This window comes from Tetrao urogallus (genome assembly GCF_951394365.1).
Source record: "Tetrao urogallus genome assembly, chromosome: 1".
Taxonomy (NCBI): Eukaryota; Metazoa; Chordata; class Aves; order Galliformes; family Phasianidae; genus Tetrao; species Tetrao urogallus.
This window is the reverse complement of record NC_136813.1, coordinates 165,253,222-165,275,268: the sequence shown is the minus strand read 5'-3', so window position 1 is coordinate 165,275,268 and position 22,047 is coordinate 165,253,222.

Sequence of the window (22,047 nt, the reverse complement as noted above, 5' to 3'; positions counted from 1 at the left end):
AAGAAAAGGATTTTCTGGGGAAAGAGTAGGGTTTTAATATCCTTCCCTTGGGCTGCCTGAGAAGATGGGAGGTACCGTGGTCTTAACCTGTACCTTTTCATTCTCAGATTTCAATGTGCAGGTTGTGCCAGCTGCGTGACAGGCAGCTAAGAAGCTGTCATGTGCAGTAGTGAAGGCTCTGGACACTCTAGATGTCCATATGCAGCTCATCACAGGCTGCTGGGTCTCTGCCAGACCCCTCAGGATTTTCTGGGTTATGCCATGAGCCAAGACTGCAATCCTACAGGTTTCTATCGCTGACCATGGCAATGGCTCCATCTTCAGAGGAATCATACCTTCTGTTACTAATCCTGTAGCATTGCAATGTTCATCTTTTTGTTGGACACACTTTGCTATAATCTTATAGATTTTTAAATAATTTTAAGAATTTAAATATTTTAGACTTATGTGTTTTTAGAAGGTCAGATGAAATAAACCAATACAAATTGGTACAGACATACACTCACACACGTGCACATGGAAATAAAATATTTATACATACTCAAGGAACCATAAAAAAGCTTTATCAAGCATAGCATACTAAGGAGATGGAAATTCCCCTTTCTTTCCCCCACTCTGTCAAACATCTGCTACTATGGTTCTCCACTTGGGACACATTTAAAAATGAAAAAGACTACATTAATTTTCACCTGAACTGCGATCCGTAATGAGCTAGCACATTAAAGGAGGAGTACTTGTCAGATAGTTGGTACCATCTGGCATAAAATATAAACCTTTAACCTGTTCTTTGTCTGAGAAACAGCAATAACAACCAGAAAATCCATTGATGTCTTGGTAGCCGTCCAAACCATGAAGAATTTTTTTTTAATGGATTTTTGTTGAGAAAAAAAAGAGATTCATTATTTTACAGAAACTGGTCAGGTGCATGTATGAGGAGCCAGCGCTGGCATGTCAGGTGTGATAACTGGAATGAAGGCAGATCCAGTGCAGTTATAGAGTGCCATAACGGAAGGTCATAAAGAAACTATGGTGAACTGTGCCTAGTCAAGCGTCCTGCCTTGAGCAGGGTCTCACAACAAATGCTTGCCTTGCTTTACCTTCCAAGGTACCAGCCTTCAGCTGTGTTCTGATGTCCTGCCATGGAGCAAGCTGGTACGTGTTTAAGAGCCACTAATTAACGTGTCCACCAGGAATTTCTCTCATCTCTTTTTGAAATGTTTTATCTCTTCAAATGCTCGTAAAAGTATTTTCGTGGCACTCATCTCTGTGCTTGTAATATGTTCTCTTTTTCAGCCTGATGGGAGTATAGGCAATCATGTCAAAACTTACCCAAGTAGGGAAGGTGTTAGGATGAAAGAATTTATAAACTAAAATATGTGCTTCCACAGAGAAACTTCTTTCTCTTAACTACCACTGTGTATTTTAGATGCTGTAATGTGTTTCCTCTTTGTTCCCTGCTGTGAAGATGAATGCTGTGCCTCAGTAGTTTTCAAGGTGACTCTTAAGAGCTCTTCCCTTTTTATTGTATCTCTGCTGCAACTGCAGAGGCTTCACAAGTGACTTTGTTTTCCTTCTTTTGCTGTGCATCTTGTCATGAATTATAGAATTTCTTATACAGCCAGATACTTATAATAGAGGCCGGAAAAAAGTGAGAAAAATAAATGTATGTTATACGTTTCTATGCTTGCCGTGTTTATTCCTTCTTAGCCTGTTAAAAGCGTATACAAACAAGGCTTATATAGATGTTTCTATTTTGCAATAATAACTCATTTGTTGAGCTGTGTTATTGTGGAATGTTTGCGGTGTAGGTAAGATAGGATGCAGAAACAGGATGTTGTATTCTTGCTTCTGCCATGGTCCTTTTCATGACCTTGGAAAAAACAATACAGACTTGTAATTTCTATTTGTAGTTTCCCTTTCCCTTAGCCTGATTTTTGTGTGCATCCAAACCTTTCACTTCTGTTAAATGAATTTTCAGGCAAAACTGATGGAGCAGTTACCTGGAGTAATTAATACCAGTGGTACTCAAACTGCCTGCAAAATGAGGTTACAAGATGTTACCACCAGTGAAACTAGACACATTGCTAATCCAGTTGCCTGCTGCTGCAAACTACATTATTTGCTGTAGCTGCCATGTGGCTGTGCAGACTGGCAATGTCATGTGGAGTAAGTACAATGAAAAAGCTTTGCAAGACCAAATAAAAAAGGCGAAGAATCTTATTGTATCTGAGTTTACTGTGTTTAATGTGGAAATAACAGTGCTGCTACCTTTCTCCCACGTTTGTCTTTTTTTTTAATAAATATAAATTCCTTGAGAACATTATTCTATTTTTTGTAAGCAGCAGCTTTTGAGCCTTGGTTACGAGTTCCCTGAAGATGAGATGCTAACAGTGTCCGTGACTGTAATGAATTTCTTCAGCAGTGGAAGATGTCAGAAATGTGTCTGTGGATATTCTGTATGTCTTTGTCACTGTTTCTGGCTGCACAGACCTCAGCTGGCAATGACAGCAGATAAGCCACTCACTGTGCCTAATTATTTAGAGAGATTTCTGCAGTGATGTCTGTGCTGGAACATACCTGATGGAATATATAAACCCCACATTAAAATGCAGCGTGGGAAACCAAAAGGCAAAGGAGTAAGTTAAAGGCATTGCAGAATAAGGAAAGAGATGATTTCTTTGTGTGACATACTGAGACAAAGTTTTTTAGACAGAATTGAAAGCTTGAAAGTTAGGATAGAATTTTAAAGTTTGGACATGTACTGGTTTTCTGTCTTCTCTTAAGTGAATATTACTTTGAAAAAAAAATGAAAATTATACTGAATCTGTTGATTTCCACCCAGTAGCCGCAGGCCAGTATTACAGCTTGCAGGCTTCTTGAGATGTGCTGTGTAGTCACAGCTGGCTGCTAGATGTGTCCAGTGATCAGTTCAGTGAGTGAGTCAGGGAACATGAGCAGGGTCAGAAACCATTAGAGACTCTGAAATGTGATGGGATTAAAGTCTTGTTTGTTCTTTCTCTTAACATGTGATAAACCTTTGTATGCTTTTTGAGTGGTCAAAACTACAAGACACCTTCACGTTATTTTTTTTTAATTCGTGTTCCCTTGAAAATTTAACTTGAAATTCTGAGTAACGATTTGATTAGAGTAGTAGTTTATAAGGAAAAATGGCGTAAAAGTAGGCATTTTTCATTGCTTCCTTTGTCAGTTCAGAAATGTTTCAAATTGAATGACAATTTGTTTTTGTCTTTTTAAATGATTAACCATTTCTAGCAATCACCCCTCTTCTCATCAAGTGCTTGTGCACATTTCATCACCTGGTTGCCTTTTATTGCATGCTCAGGAGGATTCTTCAAATTTTTTTTTACTGCCACTGCACATTAAATGAGAGACTCCAAAAATGTAACATGCTAGACACCAGCTCAGGTCTTTCCTTCTGCTTCTTCTCTCAGATATAATAAGGTTGCCCCCAGACATGCCCATTGCCGCAGTGGTACACATGTGCAGGATGCATAGGGGTTCAATATATTCATACTGTTTTCACCGGAGTGTGATACACCATGACAAGTTTGGTGACTGAGACTTCCTTCAAATCCTTTCCTCATCCTTTTTCCCCTGTCTGTTTATAGGCACATTGGAGCCTCCTGGGGAATTTATTACAGAGAAAAAATCTTTAAAGATTTCTGTTAAGAAAAGTTGTAAAACTTTCATTCCCACCTTTATTGTCCAGATCAGAAGTAGCTCAGTTGAAGTCTCCAGAGTTTTACCAGTATAAGACTAGCATCTCTTCTTGCCTTTGCAATTCATTATCACAGGTCTTGGGCCTTGTAGAGTCATTTACTCAGAGGATAAGCAGGGACCAGACTGACTTTTGCCCATTACTCTCCTGGTACAGGGTTGATCTGAGAGCTGTGGTGAAATGTTCAATGGTAATGTCAGATCAATAAAGTATCTTCAAGGTGGTAATGTTAGATAGAGCATTTGTTAGATCTAATCTGAGTGGATGTCAGTAAATCATCTCAAGGGACTGTTAAGCTGTTTCCATTGAGATTCAGCTGACCCCAGTGACAAGGTAGGTGTGACCCCCAGTGAAGAGGTTTGTTGAGCCTACTGGGTGTCTCATGGCTTTGAAATCTTACCAAGCACATTTAGTGACGATTGAGCCAAAACCTGAGGGCTCTGGTGGAGCCCTCTCTGCAATATTTTGCTTTGTACTCTGTGCTGAGACCCAGAACTGCAAGCAGAAAGTGGCCTCTCGTGCCTGAGCTGGAGAAGAGTTAAAGTCCCTTGGGTGACTGATTCCTCCAGAGGCTCTGAAGTCTAGGTTAGTCTTAAAGTCTTCTCTGTTTCATTCCTACAGAACTAAGCAGGCTAGTCCATCTTTTGTACCAAGACCTCGACTAAGACAGCACTGTCCTTTTTCCACTTCAGTTAGCATACCTCAACCTTCTGAATATTTCTGTCCAAGGCTAGCTCAGTGCTATTGTTTCCCAGTGCTTGGCTTTCACAACTACTACTGTAATTCATCCATTAAACTTAAAGAAATCATCCTTTGATTGATCCCTTTGTTTTGTGATGCTAAGCAGCTTCTTCTAAAACTCCAAGTTTTATTGCACAGCCTTCTTAAGAGAAAACAGTTCCAGATTTATATAGAATTAACTCAGCTCTGATGGTCTTGAAAGCTGGACAAGCATAAAGTGAGTGGGGACAGGAAATCAGGCAATAGGAAACATCTTGATTGTTTTTCTGTGGGATGCAGAATCAACATCATCTGAGTGGCAGTGGGATTGACATGACTCTTTAGTAAAATATCTCAGGTTATCAGGATTCCTGGCATGACCAGGCCATGGCAAAATTACATCATGTTATGACTGCAGAGGCAACTGTCATATTTGGTACAAGGACCTGAATTCTGAAAGAAGAAAGGAAATAATTTTTATTTATTTCCATCTTTCAGCTATTTGTTATTAGAATTTACTTAGAATAAGAGGAATGCAGAGAGGAAATGATTCAATTTTTTATTTTCTTAAATTAGAGAAGTATCTGAACTGGGAGGACTGGAAGAGGTTGCAGGGGAAGACTTTGAGGAATAAACTGCAGGGCATAGATGGAACTTACCCTACGTTTGTTTCAGTTTTTAAAATAACTTAGGGAAAAGAATAAGAATGAAATTCAGTGTTTTCTTACATGTATTTATTTTTAAAGAATTTCATTTTTGATGCTGGTTCTAGAAACCTTACATTTCTGGAGTCAAAAAAGGCTTTTTTGTGGTAAATTATATGCCTACGTAAACATTAGTAGAAATGTACATTTCTGACAGAAAAGCAAGCTACTATACTAATCAATCTTCAAATAACAAATAACCATTGAATCAGAATTGGATAACAGATCTCTGTTTTAAATTTTTATAGTGTTCTAGAGTTGTTTTTCTGAAGTGTGTTTATTATCTATCTCTCTCTATATATAAAGAGTTTATGGTCTTTGTATTCATTTTCTATATTAATTTTTAATGAACCATTCTCAGATTTATTTGACTTTTTAAAAGAAACTTCATGAGCTATAAAATTCTCTGGAGATGCAGGAATGCAGTCATTAGGGACTAAATTATTTTAATGTCTTACACAAAACGGAGCAGTGTGTAGAAGTGTTTTTTTAACTACATCAACTAAATTCAGGGCCACATTGAAAAAGCAAAATCCAAAACCTTTGTTGTACTTTAATTCATGAGTAAAAAAAGTTTTAAAAAACCTTTAAGATTATTTCTGTAGCAAGTTCTAGTATTGAAAAGGGTAACAGAATCATCTGTCCTTAAGAGTACTGCTTAAACAATCTATCTGGACCACACACTTATAAATATTGTGATAGGCTGCATCCAGCTGGTAGGGACTCATAGATACAACAGACACTACACATGTGCAGAGTCGCAAGAAGAATATGAAAAAGAAATGGATAGGGTGGGAGCAAAGAGAAATTTGATGCAAAACAAATGAAAACATTATGATACAGCTGCCAGATGCTCCATACAAGAGCAGGATGAGGCCAAAAATCGAGCTTCAGGCATTTCAAACCTCCTCCAATCCATCTGTTTTCTATGAATATTAGCGGGTGCTCAGACATTAAGTATTTAGGGCATGTCTACACCGCGCATCAACAAATGGCCTAGAAATAGGCAATAGTAAGAACAAGAAGTAGAGCTCCAGCTGAGTTGCTCTCCCTCATTGTAGTGGTAATCAAATCAAGTGGGTCTCCAAGTTCAAGCCTTTTGGTACCCAGGGATGCTGGTCAATGAATGTGATGTAGCCAGACTGCAGCATCTATGTGATTAGTGCATTTCAAGCTCTTGCTCTTATTCTCATACCCTGTGTAGGTGCTCTAGGCTCAAATCCAGAGCTACTGCATCACAAAACTGCAGATTTATACTACTGCCAGCACTGACAGAGCCTCAAATAATTATATGCATGTTCAGAGGAAGATGTTTTCCTCTCTGGTCTCAAATTATGGAGTGCATCGATATATTATTCTCAGAATTGCAGACAGGATGGGTTATAAATTGCTCATGAGACTAATCTATGCAGATTCTTGATGTTAAAACTTGGGGGAATTAAAATGTTACGGAACTTAAATAATTCAAAATTATACCTACTTTAAAATTATAACTTAAACATTCATTTTCTGTGTTACACACAAATCTAACATTGCCAAAACCACACGGTAAAGTATGAGGCAATGTTAGAAAACTGATGGGCAATCACACACAGAGAATCACAGAAGAAAGAAGTGGTAAATACAAAATAGATGTCTCTGATGTAAATGAGTTTACTCTGTCACCTTCAGACTTTTAGAGATTGAAATAGTGTATGTGAGATTGTATATGGAACTAAAATAAACAAGAAAATTTCCTGGTACTCTATTATTGCCCTTTGAACTCTGTAAATTAAATAAATATGATCAAGCATTCTAAAATGCTGGCAAGCTAGTTCCAGTCAGCTCCAACAGGAGATGTAGATGCATGACATTTTTAAATACAAGTCATTTTTACATCTAAAACTGTTTGTGAATTTTAAACTTATTTTTAAGAACCCATGTTTACAACAATGTGAATCACAAGCTACACTTGATGCTGCATCCTTCACGAGCTCTGTGCTTGGGCAGCAAAGCATTCCTACCTTGCCAGCCCCTTCGTGTTTCATTTCATGAATTCCTTTTAATGAAAATGTCTTTGCCTCTGGTGTATTCAGAGCTGAAATAAATTTGTCCTTCTTTGACAATCAGGAAACTGAAAAAACTTACCATATCTTTTCCTTAAAAAATACGTCAGAGTGCTGAATCTATGGGTGGAAGAATAGATTTGAAGTTGACAAAGGGTGTGTTCTTCTCCGAGCAAATGACTTCCAATGTCCTGGTTAAGAAAAATATAATCATGTTTTTCATTTTTATTTCAAAGGCTTCCTGGCTTTGAAATTACCTGAGCGAACAGCTTTCTTGTTTTTTCTTCCTCCAACAGGCAAAAGACTCATCTTAAAAAGATGTTGTCTATACATGCCTAATTTCATTGTAAGAAGTATACTGAAGGTATGCCTTAATCAAGGGCATACTGTGCACCTTGAAATCAGCTTCTTTGCAACTAAAGAATAATTGCAATTGCTTCACAGTGCAAGGCACTATATGAGACACTGTATGCAACTGTCATTATTCCTATTTTAATGCAGAAGTGCTCCAAGTTCCCTGGTGGACTCCATGGCCCTGCTGTTCTCTGCCTGATAGTTCCTTTTCCAGAGAGTTAATCTAATCAAACTTTAAAAATCCTGTAACAGGACAGAATTCTTGAGATGAAAAGCATGCTCAACACCTGACATTATGACAATGCTAGAAATCTAAAGCTATGATGAATTCAGAAGTGTGTATAGTATTAAGTTATTTTTGTAACTGCAGCACAGTCTGACCAGTGGGAGAATATAAAAATATTCTGTGTTGAAATTGTCTCTGGAAGACAGTTCTTGAGTTGTCAAGAAAGAGAAATGTATTCCACCATGGTAGTGGCTAAACAGAGATGCCCAGTTATCCTAACTTTGCCTGACATTGACGTGTTGAGTGTTTACTCTGTATAAACAACTTTTTAAAACATATATATTTCAGTAGCTAACATTTATGCAGTACTTGAGCAAAACCATCCGAGTAAGTAATATGACAAAGTAAAATCAAATAAGCTTTCAAAAAGAAGTCTTATTTTGCCATAGGAAGAGGAGAGACAAAGATGTCAAAATACTGCTGCTTATTTCTTAGGTATGCAAAGGGGCGTGCGTGTAAGATTTACTAATCTGTAAATGGTGAAAACACACATAAGCAAAATTCTGAATACAAACAAGTTTCACGTACAGTTTTGTGAATGGTCCATCTGGACTGGTGTTTTGTCTCTGGGAATTTCAAAGCACATACCGAGGAAAGTGTGTAAAAAGAGGGAAAAGGCAGCATAATATACTCCTACAATAATCTGTCCTCAGCAATTTGTTCCTTGGGAATTCCTGAATCACATCTACCATCTTTGAACTGAATAGGATTTTGTATTGCAAGTTTGTGTAATTGTTTGGGAATTTATTTATAAAATAATATCGTTACATAATTAGTGGTAAGATCCATGGAACACCTGTTGCTTATACAGAGTGAGTTTTTGATACAGATTGCCAATTTTTCCCCTTTTATTGTAAAACTGCTGGAAATGTGCAAACTAAATTTTTTCTTCTATTGCATCTAAATTTCTTCTGATTTGGCTGCATGAAAAGAAGGGTGGCCAGCAAGTTGAGGGAGGTGATCCTTCCCCTCTACTCTGCTCTGGTGAGACCTCACCTAGAGAACTGCATCCAGGTGTGAATTCATCAGTACTGGAGAGACATGGACCTGTTGGAGCATGTCCAGAAGAGGCCCACAAAAATGATAGAAAGAGTGGAACACTTCCCCTGTGAGGACAGCTGAGGGAGCTGGGGCTGTTCAGCCAGAGAAGAGAAGTCTGGAGAAGAGACCTGGTGGCAGTCTTTCAGTATGTAAAGGGGGCTATAAGAAGGAAGGGGACAGACATTTTAGCAGGGTCTGTTGTGATAGGGCAAAGGGAAATGGTTTCAAAGTAAAAGAGAGGAGATTTAGATTGGATAAAAGGAGAAAGTTTTTTACAGTAAGAGTGTTAAGACTCTGGAGCTGGTTGTTCAGAGAGACAGCGGGTGCTCTGAAGTTGGAGACATTCAGGGTCAAGCTGGATTGGTCTCTGAGCAATCTGATCTAGCTGTAGGTGTCCCTGTTCATTACAGGGGAGTTGGACTAGATGATTTTTAAAGGTCCCTTCCAATTCACACAATTCTGTAAATTGAGGCTAAACTGGAACTTGTGCTCCGCGGGCATCTTTGTTGTACATGAAACCTGTCCCTGGGACAGTACGACCTTGTCATCAAGAGACTCTGTGATGATGCAACTGAAGAATATAAAGTGTTATTTCATATATACAGTATATAGGACTACAAATGTTTGAGCTACCACTCTATTCTGTGTGTCCTACTGTTCTGTGTATGCGTCAGCCATGCAGGGAAGTGATTAGCCCTCCTCCTTATTTGTATCAGACAGATCTTTGATTTAGCTGAGTTGCCATCTTCTCATTCCTGCTTTTTGTCTTGGGGCTTTAATCTTTCAATATCATTACTTTTACTTTTCCTCTGGTGCCACTGAGCTGTTGTCTTTTATCTTCTCAACCATTACATTACTTTTACTTCTCTTATCACACATAACTTCAGGGCACACAGAGTTTCACACCTTCACGATGTTTTGGTTGAATAAACCTGATCTGTGGTCGTGCAACCAGACTTCTTACAGAGCCAAACCCTGGACTGAAGGAGGCCCTGACAGCAGTGAATACTCAGTCTTGGCACAACACAAGAGCTAGCTGAGAATAGAATGCCCAGAGCACCACTTGTGGGGGTACCAGAGCCTCATGCCTGTTCTTATTCTCCCTGTCAGATGCACACCCAGATTGTGGCACTGATTCCTTTTCGCCTACAGCATCTTCAAGAGGAAGGGAATGAAAAGAGCAGGCTTGTTCACAGGGCTCTGGAGGGGGACATCAGGCTTCTAGAAAATGGTATAATGACATTTGCTGGTGCATTCTGTGTTTCTGAGTAGTACTTAGTGGGTTTTTTTCCCGCTGTTAATGAGCACTGAGTTGATTCTTGTTGGCTCCTTCAAAGGACTCCAGCAGAGCTGGGAGGCATGATTTCTTGTTTAAAATTACAACTGATCTTCACTATCTTCACTGATATATCACAGAACAAATTTCAGGGACATATATGGCATATCTAAAAAATTACAAGAATATGTTTGTAGTTTTGAGTTACCATTTCATAAAGAGTAAATAATTTTTATAAGAAAAAATTACTGCTTTTTCTCATAACGTGCATAAATATCTGAATTTGTTACTATTTTGAAGAAAAATTATACTTTTACATACTGTGTGTTAATTCTTAATTAATTCAGTGTTACTAAATGTAACGTTAATGGCTGAAAAAGAATATAGAATTCATAAGGACTTTTAAAACAAGTGTTTAAAAGGAAGTATCTCATGGCATGTTTCAGCTGTGTCTTGACTATTAAATTTATACAAAAGAATATTTTTTAATTTATTTGTCTTAATTTATTATCTTAAATTTATTTGACACGATACACATAAATGAAGTATAATGTGTTACTTAGTACTTTTAATTGTGAGTCTCAAGTTATTTGAGTCCACACGCAATAAAGTAGGTTTTGAGAAGTTTTTTTCAAAACCACAGAGTTTTTTCATCAGTATTTCTAAAATACTAGGGAAAAGTTATTTAAAAAGTATTTAAAACTATTAATTGTAATGCCAGTGGAATTAAAAGCATAAAACTTAAGTGAAAAAGAATAAAAACGTTATCATTTATTTTTTTTCTCTCCTTTTTTGGATATAGGATGAGATGTAATTATTGTATGTAGGCATTTACATTTGAAAGGGAAAAGCTAAATACATGTAATTGAAAGCAACAACTCAGTTGCTCAAGTGAGGAGAATGATTGCTTCTGCTGACATCCACTAATTGCAGCTAGTTTTCATCTTGCAGTCTGCAGCAAGTGACCTTGCTGAGGCTTCAATGAGCAATAGCTGTTCTCTTGTTGAAGTAGAAAACAAATAAATCCAAAAGAACATCGAGGTTACAGAAATTGGAGCAACCATTTTCTAACTGAGGATTCAGAAGCTAGTGTCACTACAGTCTTAACAATCTGTCTCTTTCTCTGCATGCTGAGTTGACCTGTAGCCTGTCATCCATCTGACAAAAACCTGAAGGATTGTGAGCTATAGGTAGAGAGAGGATGCATTGCATAGCATGTTCTGTCCAGTGTCCAGAAATAACAAGATGGTTGAAACTAGATGGTCTTTAAGGTCCCTTCCAACCTAAGCCATTCTATGATTACAATAAATAGTAAATAAGCATTCTCATTTTCTCCACATCATTTCAAAGATGATGGACTTCCTAAGGTTATCAGCTACCTCTTTTACGAAACAAAGAGTACAGGCACAAGTACATGCACGAAGAGTGCATTACTTGTGTGGAAGATGTTTCCATACCTTTAGTTCTCTTTCCCTTTCATCTATATAATTTCTGGTTGTGTTTTTTTTTCTTCTTTTTCAGAATGAGTGGCCATAGTGAAAATTGTATAAGTAAGGTGGGCACAGAACAGACTTACCAGGAAGCATAACAATTTTTTTCTATCATCAACTCCTTATTATCCCTATTTTAGAAACATCAATCTTAGAGGCTAAATGCAAGCTGGGAATGGTTGTTTTGAATTCAACTTTGGTGTTTAATCATACTGACTGAGAAAAATAGCTCCCATCTGTGGTGCAAGGTGGGACTATTAGAAAAGAAAAACAAAAAGTGATGAGATCACTGGTTGCTATGTAAATTATTGCTTTAAAAGTGGAATGGAATTTGCTATGATCAAGCTGGGAATTTAATATAGCTCAAAAAACTAATGATCACGTTGAGTCCAAGGCATTTACTTAATGAGTTTTTATTCTAAGGTTTGTCTTCAGAGGACATCTGGTAGATGCTGAGACATTAGAGAAGGTCTTTTTTAAGGTGTTTTTTCCAACCAATGACCAGGTGTTGCTATCACATTTTGGCTGTGCAGATACTTGAGTTTTTATGGTTCTTGTGTGAAGGACTTTTTTTTTTGTTGTTTTTGAAGGTGGCCACAAAACTTTGCATTTGTGCCCAGTCTGGTTCCACTGCCAGCAGATGTTTTGCGTGAGGGGAATTTCTTCCTAAGCAGGAGCTTAACAAAGCTGAGGGATTGCTTGGACAATGGGAGCAGCATTTAAAGCTGTCCATTAGTCAGCGCACTTACAGCCCCCTATCTGCTCACCTTGGTTTGACTGCATGACATAGTTGAACTGAAAATGACTGGTAGCAGCTTGTAGTTTTGAAGACTGCTACTGCTCTCAAAAGGAGAGTTGGAGAGTCTGAAAGGTGGTTAGTTTATTCCACCTATATGATGTATCACTTGTTTTGGAAGTGCCATTGCATTTATCTAGAATGTATTGCAGCCACAACAACGTGATGCAAGATGTTGACTTTTTGACCACTGCTGAAAACTGAAGTGTTATTTTCAGAGAATATATTTGTACTAAAGCAGATTTTGAATAGCAGCGATTGATTTAGTCTGCATTTTTCTGTATATACAATTATTTTTTTCCAATGTTCATCACTTTTTTTTTTTTTTTTTTTTTTAAATGTTGCTTTACTATTTTACCTTCAGTTACTTGGTACCATGATATCCTTCTGTAACTCTTCAGCAATAGCTTTGATCTTGCTGCCATGAAAAGTCTTGTATCTTCAGTGGTCTTTGTCATCTTAGGATTCTTTTTGTTGCCATTCCATCTATGATTATGATGAACAGCAAATACATCTCAGGGATCCTTTGGTAGCCTTGTTCCACTATTGAAACCAACCTTTTGTTTCTCTAGTTGGGTTTTTCTGTTTGTTTTTTCACTTCAACATGTCTCAATCCACAAGAAGAGAATTTAGGAAGAGTGAATACTTGCCATGGAACTGCTACCTTCCATGCATGGGCAGAGGCCTCATGCAGATCTCAGGTATTCATTGCTTTGCTGGTTTCTTGGTTTGTTTTTTTTTTTTTCACAGATCTTCCTTCAGTAGAGAAGAATGCTTCAGTATAGCGAGGCTGCTTTTTCTCTTCTTTCCAGATCTGCCACTGGACTAAAGTAAATATTCCAAACGATATAAATGCATCACTTTTGTTTTAGCTATATCCCTGTTAGGTGACAGTAGGTTCTATCATGACTGAATTCTGAAGCAACATGACAGCTTGAATGTTGGTGATTTCCAGCCTTAGCTGTTTGAACACATGTATTGCAGAAACGTGATACTTAGGTTTGTGGTGTGTGTATGCCATTTTACCTGGCCAATAAACTCATGCTATGATAAAACATGATGATAACATTCAATAGTGAAATGTTCAACTCTATGATGAGTAGACACAAGTAAGCTGACTTTAATTTTGTGAGGCCCAATATGCCTACTATAAAAGAAAACAAAATATATTGGGATAGTTGTAGTGGCTAGTAGCTGTATAATTATAGTTTATTCCTTCACTTCTTTAAATGTAATTGATGCTTACTGAACTATTTCAACCTGTGAAGTAAGTTGGACAGGTGATAAAACTGAAGAGCAAGCTAAAGAAGGGTGTCAACATGAGGGTGATTGTAATTCACAGTAGTGCCATTTCCGAGCTGTGAAGCCTGATAAATGTTTGCACAGTGGCTTTTTGTTCAAGCAGCAGTGACATGCAGCAACCACATCCACTTAGGCAGTCCCTAATCTCTTAACTCATAGGTAATCCAAAGACCTTGAATACTCAGCCATTTGAAGTTGGCATCTCAGGATTGTTTTACTTCCTAACCTAATTCAGCTTATGTATGTTTTATTGTTTTCATTTTAGCAGGACTTTAGTAGGATTTCTTTTATTACTGCCTTGACAGTGAGGTTCAATGAATGCCCTCCAGCTGGCATTGCCTTCTTTGTGGCTCTGCATGATATCTAATAGATAAAGTGTTCTGGAATCTGCTTGAGTTTACCAACTGTATGCTTTAGGAAAAGAATCTAGGATAATTAAGATTCTATAGTTGACTTCCTGCAGTGCTTATTAGGGACGAATTCATGTTTATTTGTAGTGTTGACAACAAAAGTTGAAACCTCATATCCTTCCCCTTTGTTTCATTTTTAACACCTGGTGGGAAAAAAATAAAATCTGAGATTTGTAGCAACTAAAATAATACATAATAGAAATCTTAAATCTCAGCTTGTTACAAAGTGTTCTTCCTATCTTAAATTTCTCTTCACGTTTTTAACAGGTTGTGCTCAATTTTGTCTCTTGGTAGTATCAGTGTTAGCACAAGACAAATGCAGTAAGAATGTTAATTCTCATAAATACTAGAAGATATATTCATGGCAATAACACCTGTCTGGCATTTATCTGCCCTCTAGGTATATTAGAGCAATTAGAAGGACTGACTTATTTTTAAATGCATACTTTTTCAGAAATAATTCTAGCAGTTGTGAGGTTGTTCTTTCCTATTACTGAAGCAAATGAGAGCAAATTTAAATGTTAGATTCTTAGTAATTTAGTTTTAGGTCTGTTTGCTTGTAGCAGTATGTCTGAGAATATTGTTTTTCAGAGAATTTTTCATACAAAAAAAAAATCAAAAAAACCCAGAACATAACAAAAAAGGGAAATTATGGGGAATTTGCCTTTTCCCTGGGGTATAATCTTTCTGAGACATTCAGAAATAGGCCAGGTCTGCAAAGTTAAATGCCATAGCTTTATTTCTGTTTTTCAACATGATGATTTTGTTGAATGGCATTTTTTCTGAGGCTATTCAGTGGGTGTTGCTGAAGCTATGTAAAAATGCACTAAGTATTGTAGAAGGTGAAGCATAAAAACAGGCCCTGTCACTAAATGATAAATATGTTTTTGTAAGCTCTCTCTCTTACTGTTTGCATGTGTGTTCCAATAAAGGAATGGAAGATGCAAATCCTATCATTAATATAGCATTGTTAAGAGCCACATGACAGGTTCTTCACAACAGACCAGACATCTGAGTGAGGTTCATGATCTCAGTGTATCACAGAATCACAGAATCACAGAATTGTAAGGGTTGGAAGGAACCTCCAGAGATCATCGAGTCCAACCCCCCTGCCAAAGCAGGTTCCCTACAGCAGGTCGCACAGGTAGGCATCCAGGCAGGTCTTGAACATCTCCAGAGAAGGAGACTCCACCACCTCCCTGGGCAGCCTGTTCCAGTGCTCCGTCACCTCACTGTAAAGAAGTTCTTGCGCATGTTTGTGCGGAACTTCCTATGCTGCAGTTTCCAGCCGTTTCCCCTTGTCCTGTCTCCACTCACCACTGAAAAGAGTCCGGCCTCACCATTCTGCCCCCCACACCTTCGATATTTATAGATCTGGATCAGGTCCCCTCTCAGTCTTCTTTTCTCAAGGCTGAACAGACCCAGTTCACTCAGCCTTTCTTCATAGGAGAGATGCTCCAGGCCCTTCACCATCTTCGTGGCCCTCCACTGGACTCTTTCCAAGAGATCCCTGTCCCTGTGTAAGTTCTGCTGTGCTCTTTTAGGAAGGAGCAAGTGAAAGAAGACAGTCGTACCTACTAAGAGGTTCAGTTCTTTGGTAAGCTGGGCTGTTTCCTGGATAGACATGTCTCTGTCCTCCAACCACTGAAGGATGTGCCTTCAGTGACTCTGCTCTTAAGTTCGGCATATCAGCGCTGCAGGATATGCTTCAGAGAAAAGACTTTTACTTCTAGATTATGCATCTGTAAAAAAAGATGTACTCAAAAAATATTCCAGTAAAGAGTGATTTCCCCATCATTAACTTAATTAGTTTGTAAAAGCAAAACAAAAACGCGTTTAGCATCAGAAACTGTTTTCATTGCATTTTCAAACAATTCATTTTTTTTTGGAAGAGTTATTTTAAAATAATGCAGCTATTTTTCACTGAGTCTGTAAAACCTATAAATAGCTACGGTGTGCTCTAGGATATTACAGCTTCTGTAGCAAGTGCTTTGGGCTCTGTTTATTGCTCATGGCACAATTATAGGTTTAACAAATGTCCTACGTATTTCTTAATGAAACGGAACGCACATTCCCTGACTAAGGGAACTTCAGGTTTAAAAAAAACCACAAACTAAGGCTCTGTGCCAAGTTAGGTAAGTTTCTAAACTATCCAACAGTTAGTGTTGTTATTTCTGTTAGTTCAGTTAGATTCAGTTGTCTTCACAGTAACACATTCATTTAGTGGAGGAAACTGTTGGCAAAGAAAAAAGAAATCGAAGGAAAATATAAGCTAAATATCTTTGTTGATGAAATATATATCAAGGTTTCACATACTACTCTGTTACAACCTTGCAGGAAAGATGCCTGGAGTGATCTTAGCATCATCTGAAAGAGCAATTTTTAAAACTTTTTGCCTTCAAAAAGTTTTCTTCTTTTGTGCTGATTTCCTTTTATTAGCCCTTTATATGTATGATTGCACTGTACAGCTGAGAACCTGATTTCACTGATTTAATGTAACATAGTTTGTATTTCTGTGTCGGTTACGCAAAATTGTAATATTTCATTGCATATGAAGCATGTGTCAGATAAAATGTGTGAAATTAAAAAAAGTTAGGAAATCTTACCGAAACTTTTCTCTACTTAAAACATGTTCCAAATTCTAATAGATGAATTCATCACAAACATTATTACTCTAATATCTAGCTGACAGGAGACAGACGTGTTCCAGGCCAAGGGCAAAAGAAATATCTTTGTAATCACTGTAAGAATTCTAATTCTGGAAGTTTTTCTCCTTTTCAATCATAGAATCATAGGGCTGGAAGGGACCTCAAGGATCATCAAGCTCCAACCCACCTGCTGCAGTTAGGGCCACCAACCTCCCCATTTAATACTAGACCAGGCTGCCCAGGGCCCCATCTAACCTGGCTTTGAACACCTCCAGGGACAGGACATTCACAACCTCTCTGTGCAGCCTGTTCCAGCACCTCACCACTCTCATAGTAAGGAACTTCCCCCTGATATCCAACCTAAATTTTCCCTCCTTCAATTTGAAACCATTTCCCCTTGTCCTGCTGTTATCTACCCTTTCAAAGAGCTGGCTCCCAACCAATCCTAAATTCATTCTTCCATTGTGGTTTCCACTAAATTGCTACACCTTCAAAACTTACATGTAGGCGGCTTATCTGCTCTGCAGCACAAAGACAAGCTGGTTTAATTTTCATAGTTTTTGTTTGACTGTTTCCAGGATTAGCACTTTTGTGTATGAATTGGAGAATGGTGGAAAAAAAAAAAGCTGGGTTCTTTTATACACAAATGGAGATTAAGAGTTTATTCATTCTTTCTGGAAATTTCACAGATCTAAAAAAAAAAAAATTAAAGGTACAAAACATAAAAAGAAAATTTGCATACAGAAACATACTAAAATGAAAACAATCTGATCACTTACAGTGACTGTAATTTAAGGACTACATTTTAAAAGGTGCTGAAGATCTGTAACTACTACTGGCACCCACTGGAATGAAATATCAGGTTATGAGCGTCACTGAAAGTTGCAGTCTGGTAGGAATAGTTCAGTCTCTTTTTGGATTGAGCCAACTTCAGGAAAAATCACATTTTATTTGGAATTACAAAGATTCAGGTTGTCTTTATGAGTGAGGAGTGCATGTATTCCCAGAGCTACCGGGAGAAGTTACGACATTTGCAGTCTGTCTCTCATCACTTTAAGCAGTTTATCTTCAGCAAAGAGGAAAAGAGATGTCATATGCAGTCTGTGAAATTTAAGTAATATTCTGTATGTACAGGTTTTATGGCATATATTTTTTTCCACACTGACCTTTAAAGAAATTTCCATTTTATAGCATCTAATTATTGAAATACCTTTCACTAATCTTCTGTCTCATCTCTCTTTAACATTTTCAAGTACTTCTCCACACTAAAAAGAGGTAATTGCCTAACACTTACACTCTGCTGAAATTACTGTTTCCACCACAATTATTTACAAGAATACATGAATATGTTATTGGATGTTGCTGTGCAATGACACTAATACTGAAAATAAAAGTAGGAATGGACTCTATACTCCACTTCTGGAACTGTTCATCCTCCAGCGTAAATGAACAAAACTCTGGATCAATTTAGCCATGACTCAGTGTCCAAATTCAGTCTAAATGATTATGCATAAAGATCACTGTAAGGTGCCAATTACATCTAGCTGCACCAGTGATAATAAAATAAAAGTCCAAATGTGAACAGTTCTAAGTAACTGAGGGAAAAAAAACCTGAAGTATGAAAAGATTAGAGATTCTTTTAGTTACCTATTGACATATGTTACTATTTAAAGCAGTTCTGTAGTCTGTACCATAGACATGAAAGAGTTCCATCCCAGAAAACACCACTGCAGTTATTTGATGTTGTTGACCACAGTAGCTAGCACACTTTCTCACTGGTTTCTCCAGATGATAAGATGAAATTAGGGCAGAATTGCCACTGCTGTCCTCTCTTCTATGTCTGAGCCACTCAGAACCTTGGTTTGTCTCACTGCCTAGCACATTTCATAGGTTTCCTCTTCATACTTACAGTGCCTTTAAATACAGATGATCTCCTTGATAAGGGGGCCTGCAGGTCCATCAAACTGTAGATGCTTGACAGGGGCAGACTTAAGCCATCATCAAACAACTCAACGGAGCAAATTGGATAAATGTAAACGTTACTGAAATGTCTGATCAACTTGCTCTTAATATCCCAGAAAAAAAAAAGCAATCACCATATCATGGAGAAGTGGGCTGTAAAGGCATCAGAACTCTGTTCCTCATGGAAAGTGCTAGGTTGCGCTGCAATAAGTGTAAAAGGCATTTCTTCTCTCACCTTGAATGCCTTGTGCTTTCTTCCTTTAGAAAATGCCCTTTCATGATGAAGTCCTGTGTTGGCTCATGGCTGCCGCAATCGGTTCCTGGCAGAACAGTGAGAACTGGTCCTCTTGAGGTTAAGTATTTAAAGCAGGCACAGGCCTGTTAGGGCTTGGCAGCTACAATAGGGTACATCTTGTTTCTTCATCCTGGAGCTTGTGCTGGTGGTGGGCTAAGGAAATATTTCATCTCTTTTATTACTGGAGACCAGAACAAAACAGACTGTAGAATCTGGCTTCCATCACCAGTGTGTTTTTTGTTTTACTCGTTTTGAGTCTGTTTTGGCATTTGTAATGCTATTGGTGATGCTGAACAGAATTTTAACTTATCCCTGAAAAGTTACAACTTGCATTGTGAGGCATTTTGTGGGTTCAAGTGAATCCTTCAAACTTTCATTGTATTGAAGAAAGATATATGTGTCCTAAGGCAGTTTATGTTTGGGGAATTACGTGCCTTGTACGCTGCGTGAAATTGGAAGAGTTCTGAATTAATCTCACGATGACACTGTGTTTTAAATTTTAAAGATGAACCTCTTTATCATGCTTTTGCAAAAGAAGCACTTGCTCTTCTGACAGATTTAAAAGAAAGTGTGTGTGGGAGGTCCTTCAATACAGAGTGAGCGTCCAGGGAAAGTTAGAGGTGCAAGAGAGAACTAAATGACCTTCAACCAGCATACAGAAAGAGATTTCTTTTTATTTCTTCGCTACTAAAAAAAGATTCTTCCTATTAAAGCAGTTGGCCCAATCTTAATGCTAAACAGGTCTGATATGGTGTCAAATAAGGGTCACAGTGTTGCTGCTGCTGCAGAGAACTGCAAGAAGCAGAAACATGAGTGCTGAATTTGTAGTTTTCCAGACAGGGACTATAGCAGAATTTTTAAAATGACATGACATTTTGAAACAAAACATAGAAAAAAACAGTATGAAGATTTTCAGTCAGCCTAGGTCATGCTGAAAATGTTAACTTTAGGAGCAAGGACCATTGAATGAATCATTTGTTCTTGAGAGAATGTCAATATGGATGCACGTTTTTCCTTGAGCTAAGTACTACAGATATTTGAAATGCTTTAAAATGCGATGCTTATTAAGAACAAGTGTTGTTTTAATACTTGCAAGTATGGAAGACATAAATAGTTGGAACGTATCTGAATACTTTCTATCAGTGTCTGTAGCGTAATGAAATTTGGATACTTGGCAAAAAAAATCATAAAAATAGGGTAGAGTCTTCTCCTCGCCATTGTTTTCTCTTGAGATATTCAGACTTGTAAGAATAGAATAGTTCAGCATGCTCTGTGAGAAAAAACATTATTTATAAGACTTCCATTGTCAAATATAATGATGGAATTTTGCAAGTGAATTGGGAATTAAATAAGCAAAACATATTTTCCAGGGAATGTTTTATTATATATGTATATGTTGCAGGCAGTTCAGAGGTATCACAGAATGTTTTACAGACTAGCAGTAGATAACCTTAAGCGATGGATTCAAAATCTACTTTTAAAAATTTTGTGATGAAAGTCTTTTTCACACATTAATGGTTGGTAGGTTAAAATGGGCTTTTAACCATGATCCCAGTGCAGAAAGCTAAGATATAAAGTATGCGTGTCTGCTTTATTTTGCTTTATAATACAGAAACTGGGACAAACGATGTTGGCAGTGAGGCATTTAGAACTGTGCAGTCCCCAGCTGCTTTCATGACACAGGAAGCTTGCCACCAGGTTACAAAAGCAGGGATAATGTCTAAATGATTGCCGTGGAGTTTGCCTTTGGCTTTGCTAATGGAATTTGAAGTTTGGCTGGCAGTGAACAGTAATAAACCTCTTGCTGGACACAGCGCACAGCAAGGTTTTAAACTCTTCATTTCATTTCATTTCCTGAAGACATGCACAGAATGGTATCATTCCCTCCATGTGAGAATTAGCCAGTTTTCTTCAAAAAATACCATCCTAAATGTTCTAAACTGTTGGATGCCATTAATTTGGAATGGCTGTGAATTACCTCGTATGGGATGTAAATTATTATGGCCTCCAAAAATTTTCTGTTCTGAGTTGCCTTTCCCCCGTGTACAAGCACAGCCTTTTGTCTACCTTTAGAGGGAGATGAAGCAATAGGTCCAGACCTGCAGGAGCAGGCTGCTCTGCCAGGAACCAAGGAGGGGCCATCAAGCATCCTCTCCACCACTGCCCTTTGTGTAGACCACTTCCCTGCATGGACACACACGTGAACTCCTTATCATCCCTTTTTACACACAGACTGTCACAATAGCCCACTCACATTTCATACACTAACACACAAATCCTTTTCTTATCTGCCCATCTGTGCTTGTTTGTAGGAACATATGCCTATGTTTTAAGAAGTAAGTCAGTACTGCCTTTAAAATACTGTTTCAATCTTCAGTGCACTTTTTCTGGGATAGAGGATCTCACTGAAAATATAAAATGGCATAAGAAATACTTTGTTTAAGTGATAACTACATTCAGAAGAAATATGCATAGTTTTCTGCTGAGAACCCCAAGAAACGAAAGTTCTACTTCAAACTCTACATGATTAATTTAGACTTGGCTAAAAGCATCTAGTAATGCAAATTAAAGTAGAGTTTAAATATGTAATTAGTATCTGTGTATATATACTTTTGTGAGGTAAATTCAAAGCAATTTTTTATATTTTTGGATAAATTTCCTGTAATTTCTTCTGTAGTGAACAGGTATCAACCTAGCATGCAGTTGGGTCCAGTCCAGTAGTGAAACAGTATTTAATTTTCAAACTAACTACCCTATGATATAAAGTGAACAAGTAGTTCTGTGCGAAGAAGAGTTTGTGAAATGTGGTTTACTGTATGCTGCCTTGCTACATTACCTGTTCTGTGGTGAAGTGCCAGCCATAAACAGGCTTTCAAATGGCTGAAACATTCTTGAGTGAGCTCTTGTGAAGATTTTTTGGAATGCTTGCGTGCAATTTCTGCCTTTCCTTTACTGGTAGTACTTACAAGACCCATTGCC